General features: G+C 45.5%; 1 long non-coding RNA gene across 1 annotated transcript; it reads right to left on the bottom strand.

The window, feature by feature from the left end:
- Window positions 1-7,177: 7,177 nt before the first annotated feature.
- On the bottom strand, window positions 7,178-10,693 carry LOC141927585 (uncharacterized). Its single transcript, XR_012624529.1, has 2 exons — window positions 10,536-10,693; window positions 7,178-7,349 (listed from the first exon to the last, which is right to left on the bottom strand). It is a non-coding gene; the product is annotated as an uncharacterized LOC141927585 (long non-coding RNA).
- Window positions 10,694-10,701: the final 8 nt, after the last annotated feature.

The raw sequence follows: 10,701 nt of genomic DNA on the forward strand, positions 1-10,701 counted from the left end.
TTTCTAAAAACAACTACGTGCTCTTAATGTCATCAGCTTAAACAAGGAGTCGATTTAATGAGTGTAGTAGGTATTTACTGTGACCTGAGAAAAATCATATCCCCAGTCAGCACAGACTTACATGTCAGGAAAAAATTGTCCTGCATCATCTTCAAATAGGAGTTGCCAAATGATCAGGTCTTGTTGATGAGGTGTAATTCTTGATACTGTGATTCCACATCCATCTTTGCAAAGGTTTCCTGAAGAGGTTAATTTAAGACTTATTATCAAAGTTGATGTTGGGAGTAGTTTCCCCACATGCCATAGAAATAATTACTGGATGGGTGTTTATCTGCTGTATGTTTTTTGTGTTTTAATTCAGTCAGCTGGGATCTTTAAAGGAAGTGCAGGATATTGTTGAGGAGCCTTCTCTGTTTTGTGGATGTGACTTCTCACTGGAGTAGCTGGTCACTGAAATACTGAAACAATGGAGGGGGGACCCCTAAATGCAGGAGCACAAGACTTTCATTGTCCTTGTGTGATGTTAGAGCAGAGTAGTGAACGCTTCAAGGGCTCTCATGTCCTCACTTAGACAAGCTGTGCTTCTATACATAAGAGATTGCAGCACAAGCACAACAACAGTAGTTATGCCTAGGTCGGATACCCCATATGGTAAATTAGTGTTAAGCATTAGAGACAAAGGAGGATGCTGTAAACTCTGAAGGCTCAGCTTGTCCCTCTGCTTCCACCCGTCTGTTCAGAACTCGGGGTCAGTAGTTTAAATTGGAAAATTAATTGAAAAGGGAAACTATCAGTGAGCTTCTAAAAGAAAGAAAGATCAAATTGTGTTAAACTAATGTTGCTCCTTCTACATCCAGGTAACAAGCTTCTTGAACGGAGGAGAAGCAGTGGGAGCGGCTTTAAGTGGCTCTAATGACTTTCCGTAAGAAAGTAGGGAAATGTGGTCTGACACCAATTTACAAGTGAGGTTATAAAAACCTCCTTGGAAAACCCTACTCAAAGTAATTATTAATCATTCACAGTCAGTCTGCAAGGATATATTGAGTGGGATTTTTTTACAGTTCTGCTCTGATTTGATGTTATTTGTTATTTTCATTGACAATTGAGATGGCATATGCTGATTAAATTGTAGGGAGCACCAGACTAGAGCTAACTACTGACCGAGTAGAAGACAATTACAATTCAAAATGAACTTGATACATTCAAAAGAGTTATAATGTGATTCAGTAAATCCAGCAATGGATTTAACAAATGCATACTTGTACACTTCAGCAGGAGCAACTATCAGCTGAACAAATGAAGCACGGGACAGGACAGGGTAGCAGTGGTACAGACAAGTTCTCGGTTATAGCATGTCACCAGCTGAACATGATTCAACAGCATCCTGTTCCTGAAAAAAAAAAAAAAAAAAAAAAAAAAAAAAGTTGTGGAATGTATGAACAGGAATGTGGTCCGTAAGATACGTGACGTGGTCCTTCTTCCTCGTGTGGTAGTAGAAAGCCTTTCTTGGAACATGGTGTCCAGCTGTAAGCACCACACTTCATGGAAAATGTGGAGCAGCTGGAGATAACCAGGGGAAAGCAGTGAGAGGGATGACAGGATGGAAGACTGAGCTTGTTTCAAGGCGAAGGGAGAAACATGTTTTCAAATGGGTAAGAGGTGGCTGCAAAGAAGGAAATACACTTTCCCTCACTGCTGCGGGTAGGACAAGAAAAATAGATTACATTGCATCAACAGACATTGAGCTTAGACATCAGAATGGGCAGCTGGCCTTGACAGCACGAAGAGCTAAGCTGTGGAATACCTCTTCTGGGCAGGTTGTGGAATCTCTGGAATTTTAGATTTTAAAGGAAAAGTTAGCGGGCATCTTATGGAGCTGGTGCAAGTGTGGGTTGGAGGTGCTGGGGATAGGGCTCACAGAAGTGCCTTCCAGCTTACGTTTCTTATGCTGCCCTCTTATATTTTCACACTAAGGCCTTCTGCAAGGAAGTCAGAGAACTGCTGTTCTGGAGCAAAACACTGCACTGGCAGAGCTCCTGAGCTCGACCTCAAGGCTCGCAGCCGTTCGTTTCCTTTTTCATCCTTTATTTTAAAATAGCGCTTGTGGTAATAGTAACATCTGTGGGGAGACTGGCGTGCTCCTATGGAGTGGCCCACATCTGCGTAGTTAGTACAAACTTTCCAACACCACCCAGCATAAGGGACTCTCCACTTAGGCAAATTTCAAATTTTTGGGAGTACTTTGCTCCAACTTTTTGAGTGAATGTGTCCCACACCTCGAATGTCCATTTCGATTGTGTAAGAATAAGCAAAGTGACAGCAGCACTTAATATGAACATATGTGTGGGATTACTGCACACAACTCCTTGATGCTTCTTAATTGCATGCGTACGTGCACTGGGATGATATAGAGTTTGGAGTGACTGATCCCTGACCCAATTATTGTGGCAGGAATTTTAAACCTTTACCTGAATTTTTGCCAGAGAAGGTCTCTTACTTTGTTTAAACTGAATTCTCTGCTTTTATTTTTCCTAAAACAACATTCCAGCTGAGAAGAGAGCAATCAGGGGTGGTGCTGCCCTGCTTTTTATTCCCTGGATAGACGTGCAGGTTGCTTGGCACATGTGCAATACCCTATTTCACACTGCTGGCCAAAAAAAATTCCATATTCCTGTGCAGACTCCCGTCAAGTCCCTGCCTGCCAGTGGAGGGCATTACAGAGGCTTGGGGTAGGGGGAGGAAGAAACTCACTCCCTAACTGTATACTAAAAATAGGCGGATGCTGTGTAAACAGCTTTGCTGTGAACTTCCTCTGGCATGCAGCCATGCAGCTGCCTTATAGTTTTAAGCCTAGATACCTCCAAAACAAGAAGTCACTGAAGTTAAACACAGTCAGCAACACTTTTAATCTTACTACTCCCTGCTGTGTTGTATCAATTTTAGCTTCTCCCAGAGTGCAGGTAGCTTACTCGGGATCTAAGTTCAAATTTTTTTACTTAAACCATGGTTAAGACTGGCGCTGGCAATTCCTGAAGTCTGCAAAGTTCAAAGCAGGGAGGAGGCCTTTAATCTAAAACTGAAATACTCAGGTGACATGTCCAAAAAGTGCTTTCCTGCAGAGTAAGAACTGCAGTAGCTGGGCTGCAAAAGATTTTTAAGCTCTCCAAATTGCTGTTAACTAAACATCCTTAAATCCTGATGTGACGATATGAAATTGGAAAGTCAGTTGCTTAAATGAGACTAGTTTAAAAAGAATAAACACAAGACTCTGGGCAGTTGGACTGAATGACAGAAGTGATTCATTCAGGCCTTGAAACCTATGAGTTACTTGGTTTTGCCATATTTTCCAGTGATTTTCACCTACTTACTAGTGCCAACATTTTGCCCTAAAATAAATCATGTCACGTTCTTCTGTACGTTTTGACTATGAAGACTGATGTTTCAGTTTAAGTATTAAGCTTCCTTGTTCTTTGTTTCAGCTGTTGTTGATTGTTTAGACATAACAAGGTTCACATTTTCCTTTATCGTGATTTCTTATTTGTAGCAAGAATATTTTCCAGGACAGTAATTAAATCTCTGGATCATTTTCAGCTATTTCACAGGAATAACTGAAAATGCAGTAATTTTGCGTAACTGTTTTTTCCCCTCTTGATTTTATATTGTCAAATAGTTAGCTTTTATTTTAATCTCTGTATCCAATTATCTGATTTGTGCAGCAGTTAAACGGAAGATCAGTGTCATTGTACTTTAGATTCTTTTTAAACTCTCATCAATAGCCGGACCACACTAGTCTGTAAGTTTGTAATTTAAGATGCACTTGGCAGGAGTTCAAAGAGACAGGAGCTCTAGTCTGTCTCACTTCCCCTTGGAAAGCTTTTCTGATGCTGCCGAACAATATTTACACCAAAAGGGAACTGAGTTTTGGAAAACTTCTCCAGACTTTGAAGAAACCGAGCAACCTAAGACTTAGATAAGCCTTGGTAAATTTAAAAACTCTTGATGCTATCACTGTGTAAAACTTGTATTAGTCCATCAGATATCACAGATTTACAATTTGAGGAGTGGATTTCAGGTAATAGATAAAATGAAGAGAAAAAAAATGATACTTGAAGCCAAATTCTCCTGTTGTCATCTCTGTTGAGCACTTCATGATATCTCATACATTTCTGCAATTATAGGTACATGTGCTCTGTTCTGCAATTAACTGAACGTACTGTTTGCTAAACAGGGTCAGTGTCTGGAGCCAGATAGGTTCAAAAAGCATCACGCTTATTTCTTTTTCTGGCACCTTCAGCTTTCTAGCTGTCTGGAGAGACAGTTCAGATGAGGTCCTGTGTTCTCTGTACCAGAAGAAAGGTTGTTTTCTGCCCTTGCTATGGGACCTGGCAGTCCTTTTGAGAACAGTTCTCCCCACTCCCATCCCTGTCTTGTGGGGTTTTTTAAATACAAACTGAGTTCTAAAAGCACTCTTTGACTGAACTGACTCTGTCCTCACCAGGCATCTCATGCAGTCTTGTAGCCTTAACCCAAATCCAGATTCAGGGTCTGGTGTTACTCCTAGAACAGCGTTCAGTATTTGAGGATCTGAACGACAATTTTGCCAGCTCATACCGTACAACTCAAGAGGTTTTGCAAAGAAGAGGGGAGTCCTGAAGTGCAGTTCTCTCCTGGCCTGGTGTGTGCTTCTCATCTTTGCTTCCCTTGTAATCTGCCCAGAGAAGATTTCTGAGATACTTGAACGGCTGCCACGATCTGCATGGGAGGCAGGGACCTTGGCATGTGAGCTCTGCCACCTGATGCCTAGTCTGCATTGAGAGAGTGCCAGCTGGATCTGCAAGCCTCGGCAAATACAGCCTCTATCAGCGAGTTATCTGATCGGGTTGCTGCCTCGTGGTCTCTCGCTGGTCTTCCTCATTCTTCTCCTGTTGTTGAAACAGCCTTGCCACTTCTTGCTTTCTCTCGAGTTTCTGTCCTCATGCAACAGCCTGTTGGCCCCTTTGTCCATGCTGGTATCAACAGGTTCCAGATTATTTTTTTTAACAGTCCTTGCATCTGGCACACCAGTGTGTAGCTGTACAGACACCTCTTCTGAGACATGCGACACAGCTAGTCTTCTACAGCTTTTTAGAAATGCTTCCTGGGGTTTGCAGGCAAGTCCTGCACTTAGGTGCCTGGTGAAAGCAGATTAACCTGTTCATTCCTCAGAAAGCAACTGAGCAAGTGGGTAAACACCACATCTCTTCCTCACTCTCCCTTCCCTGGTGGGAAGACCTCCTGCCAGCACAACCGCCTGCGTTTGGAGTCATCCAGCCTTCCCCCAGACTTCAGTTGAAGGTACGGTATGAACAAGCTTCCAGTGCAGATATCCAGAGCTGAAGGCCAGCCACAGGGTTCCCTTGGTTTCTTGCTAACATGCTTTCATCTAAACATTGACTGACAAAATAGAGGCTGCGTTAACTAAGTTGTTGGCTAAAATAAGCTGCTCAGCTTTAGCAAGAGCACTTCCCATGCACAGTCCATCTCCCTGAAGTCCTTTTAGTCCTAGGAGTTTGCTGCACGTGGACATCAGTCCACTCCTGTGCTCCTGAAGACCATTTAATTTTGAGTAAGACGGCAGAGTAATGTGGCTGCCATCAGTCACATTAATTTTGGTGGGGTTTGCACTGAAATGTGTCACATAAAAGCTTCTGGGTCACCCAGGTATCTTGCTGATGCAAGTGCTGCTGAATGAGGGGAGCAGAAGAGTTTTCCTTGTTACTAGCACAGAGAAAACGTACCTCTCACTAATGCTTACTGCACAGTGAAGGAAGGAGTCTGATTTTCATAACTGGTCTTGGCCCTGCTCTTTGTTCTGCTTTGCTTTTGCAAGGGATTGCTGGGGACCTCAGGTGACTTCTTCAGTGTGAGAAGAGCAATGCGTGCAAAGGAGATGGGTGGGAGGAGTGAAAGGAGGTCAGCCTGGGCTTTACCGTGTCCTTGTGCTCGGGGTTTCAGCGCCACGTGACGTCTCTAATGAATGCTGGTGGTTCCCCTCGTGTGGCGGCAGGGATGCTGCACACACTTGCAGCAAAGGGTTAGTGTAACAGCTCTGAAGGCTGCAGCAAGTGCAGAGCTGTCGTCATGTGAAAAAAAAAACGGTTTTTTACCTTTTGCTGCATCAAAGTCAGCAACTGCATCAGACCACATTGTTCAGCGAGTCAAGTTGAACTTGAAAAACAGCTCTTCCAAAAAAAAAAAAAAAAAAAAGAAAAGAAAAATACTTTCCTGGTAGTTAAATTGCTCAGGCTTCAACCTTTGTGTCAGGACAGGTCCAAACAAAAACAATGTCCTTTGGGCAGGTCTCCAGATTTCAGGTGTGCCTTCCTCCCCATCCAAGCCACTCCTCACAGCTCTCCCGTGCCCAGGGAGCAAAGTTCCCCGGAGAGCGGGAAGAGGAGCAAGCCCAGACCTCAGAGCTGTTGGGGAGAAGGTGGGCGCCCCACAGGCTCAGTCATGCCAGTGGGGCTGGGGCTACTCTACTCAGAGTCTTGGGTGCCTCCAAGGGCATAAGGCCCCACGGCACGGGGTTGTGCTTCAGGTCTGACAGCACTGAGCCCATGCCAGCAGCTCTGCTTCAGTGACAGGATCTGCCTTTGCTTGTTTTCTGCCATTTTAAGATAATCTTTGTTTAAATTTCTACAGGCCCTTAGGCTAGCTGGACCTTGGCAGCCCGCTGGCACTCAGTAAATCCCGTCGGGCAGGACTTCCATGTGTCTTTAGGTGTGCGTAGTGCCAAGCGCCAGCCTCTCTGCTGTGTTGTGACAGACGCTGTCGTGTGTCTGGTCCTGCTGAACCAGGACCGCTGGGATAATTCTTAACGGATGTTTGCAAACGAAAGCCGATAAATACCATAAATACCAGCCCAAAGTGCAGCGTTGTCTGCAGCAATGCAGGTCGGCGTTTCTGAGGATGGTTGGCATTTTGTGATAAGCCAATGCTGAGTGTTTTGTAGTAATTGTATAATTCTTGTGTCAGTGACCATTCCTTGCACTACTGAATAAAGTCCAAAATGTCTAATTCCTCCAACCCCCCGCCTAGACTGTGAAAACCTTTTTCCTACAAAGGTAGACAGAGGTAAAGACGTACGTGAAAAATGAAGTTACCTACAGCTCCAGAGGAGTGCATCAGGTCAGAGATTTTGCTTATTTTCATTTTGAGAAGTAAATTATCATTTATTAGCTGAGCAGGGAGAGAAATCTTGGTAAACTCTCATCATCCAGGAAGTCCCAGTCTTGAAACAAGTAGACAGACACCACTTTCCAAAATCCATGGAGACTGTCACCACTGACAATCACTTTGATGACTAATTTCTGCAAAAGTCAACAAGACGGAGAACAGGAATAACATTATTTAAAAAGGTATTTTGCAACAAACAACATCTATTCCCTATTTCTTAGGAAGGGTGTGTCTCTTTTTAAATGTTGTTTTGGTACATCTGGCTTCCTCTCCCATGTGAAACATTAGGCTAGAAAAATAATTTTAGGCTATTTAAGTTACTAGTCAGAGTGGAGGGATGACTCTGTAGCCATGATGAAGATGGGATGCTTGCATACTAAATTCCTATTTTGGCGAATGCTCTATATATCATCTAATGAGATATTCCTTTCTAATTTTCCTCTTGATTAAAAATGTTGGTGCTCATCTCAGGACTGGGTTAATAAGACTTGAATTCTCGATTTTTTCACATTCTGTCTGCACAGACTGATTTCTGGTCACAAGAGAGTCCTCATGGTCTCAAGTTGTTAATCTGCTGAAAATTTGTTGTGCTCTTTGCTTTTTTAGGAAGCTTGTCTTGTGAAGAAAACAGCAGATAAATTTTGCTAAGTCCCTGTGAGTCACCCAGCAGCAATGGCAAAGCTGGGAGTTAAAAACGGGGGAAAGAGGGGGATTGGTGAATGGGTGGTGACCTGAAGATCTGACTCAAAGCACACTATTCCAAGTGTTTCCAAACGACAAATACTCAACTATTATCTCCAGGTATTCTGCCACTGGGGGCATGTGGGTACCACACAAGGTTATTAAAAGTCTGTTAATAAAGTTACATACAACTGGTGCTCACACAGGTTCCCATGGTTCACCGGGCCTGAGCACTGAGATATGCCTGAGTGGCAACAGAGGACAAAATAATTATGAAATTAGGAATCTACTCAGAGACAAAACATATTTATTAAATTATTTTGGCTTCTAAGAAGCTGTGCATACCAGAGAAATCAGGACATTGGTGGCTCTCCCACCTTATGCATTATCTAGCCAGAAAATGTGTAGCTCCCAGATACCTCTGAACCCCCTCCCTTCACCCTGCCCTGCAAACCTTGGTGGCCCCTGTACCAGCAAGAACAAACCTGGTCATCTACTAAATCTGTTGCTGACCTCAGCTAACCGACTTCCTGTAATATCAGCAAATATTTCTGCTTTTGTAAATCTGTTCTTCCCTCCATAACGGGGTGCCAGCGGGACCCGGAATGCTTTGGATCTAGGAATGTGCTGGTTGGCAGAAGGAACAAAGAAATTGCTCACCCAGAAGGGCAAAACAGGACTAATGCTTTTGGCTGCTGGGGAGAAGTCACATGGAAGTCAAGCCAACAACTTTTGCACGCAATCAGAAAGGTGCCGTCGGATGCTACTTTTAATGGCAGACATTGATATCAGTCATTGATGAGAAACGTCTTCAGTAACTAAAATAAAATCAGATCCCGAAACACTTCTGTAGTTGCGCAGTCTCTTGACAGATACTGCCCACTGCCCGGTAATGTCAGGCTCTCCCTGAACTTGACAAGGCAGCTGCTGTTCTTCCCAGCCTTCTGGAAATAGGCCAGCTACGACATGTTCCTGATATTAGTTAGCTGCAGGGCGTATTTCATTCTGCTGCTCTAGGCAATTTGATAAAGGCCTCTTCCTCCCACTCCAGAATTAACCCGCCCAAACTGTAGCTGAACACCTAGCTGCAACAACACCGCATTCGTTAGGGATGGCGCCTATCTGCTTAGTTAAAATTTGCTTAAATCGGTTGTTTCATACAAAGGAACACTTCAATTGATTTCATCGTGTTTTCTGAGCCAACAGTCATAATGCTAGATGTATATCAGGAGTTGATTGCTACAGCTCTTTATGAATAAAGTTATTTTTAAGAATTATTATCCTTTTCTTGACACCAAGTATTTATGTAGCATAAAATAAAACTTGGTCTCCATCCCTTAGAGAAAGAAGTGGAAAGTCTTCAGCTGATACATAATTGTTAAATGTAAGAAATCCTGAATTCCCATTTGTACTGTTGTAGCGTCCTTAACTCCAGACCTACAGGAAAAGTTGACACTGGGTTGGGTTTTTTTTTCCATTTGAGACCACTGGAGCTATCCAGGCATTTCCATACTTTCTTATTGTTTTACCTCAAGATCAAATTTTTCCTTCAGACAATTAAAGATATGGACAGCATCTGGAGGCACAGTTCAGCCTTATCTTACACCAAATGGAAACTGCATCTCCTATCCACCCTGGGGATCCCTTTTCATTTGTGCATGGGAAAGTGGCACCTGTCACTTTCTTTGCCTAGTGAAAAGGCACAATTATTACCACCTAAGGCCTACTTTCAAATCAGTTCCCTGCTCTGTCAGATGTGGAGCAGCATCTGCGAAGGGTTCCCTGCACCATGTCAGAGCGATGCTCAGCAGCTAGCTGCGACCACACTAATGCCGCAAAGGAAAGCAAAGGAGAAAAATCCCACCGTATATTCAGACAGTTACGCACCCAGGGACCTGACCCCTGCAAGCAACCAACTGGAGCCCTGAAGCATGAGATTTGGTTATCACGATATTCCTGATAAAACCTGTCAGCATCGTTACGGTGTTGAGGTCAAGCCAGGCGACCCTGCCCTGCCTGAGACCCTGTGGGCTGGCGGTGCCCCAACACCCTAGTACCCACACGTGCCCATCTGATGGGTATTTGGGGGGTGTTTTCCCCATGCCCTCAGCTGCCTGTGCCTGGGGCTGGGTTTCCTACGCCTGGGGAGAATGAGGCTCCATCAAATCCCGTGATTCACAGGAAGACCCTAGGTGATGCAGCAGCCCCTTTTCTTTCCTCCTTCAAGGTGCATAAAGCCACAGTGGGGGACAGGCCTCCCTGGTGATGGAGAGGAGCCTGGGCAGCGCCTGGCAGGAACGGAGCGTTCCCGCCGTGCGTGGGGGAACCGTCTGTGGAGCCCCTCCGAGGGCGTGAACACCCGTGGGAAGAGCATCTCCCGTCCTTGGTTTGGAAGGACAGCCATGACACACCGTTTTCCCGGGGAAGAGGAGTGATCCTCCCAGGGAGACGTGAGGGGACGGGGGACATCCCCACAGCTCTGAAACCCCAGGGACGCGGATGGGGGACACCATCCCCGGGGGGCACCTGCACCCCTGCTGGGATGGGGACAGCCCTACCCGGGGCAGGGCACCCGTAACGGCACGAAGACGGCCCCGGCCAGGAGAGGGGACCCGCGCCGGGCGGAGACCGCCCCGTACCTCCGGGGCAGCGGTGCCGCCGGGGCTGCGAGCGGCTCCCCGCGCCTCCGGGAAGGCGGCTGCCGGCGGGGCCGCCCCATCCCCGTCCCTCTCCCAGCCCGCAGCCGCCGTGCCGGGCCGGGGCCGGTGCAGGCCTCTCCCCGCCGGAGCGGGCGGCGGCGCCGCG

Source organism: Strix aluco, chromosome 10 (genome assembly GCF_031877795.1).
Source record: "Strix aluco isolate bStrAlu1 chromosome 10, bStrAlu1.hap1, whole genome shotgun sequence".
In the NCBI taxonomy this organism is placed as follows: Eukaryota; Metazoa; Chordata; class Aves; order Strigiformes; family Strigidae; genus Strix; species Strix aluco.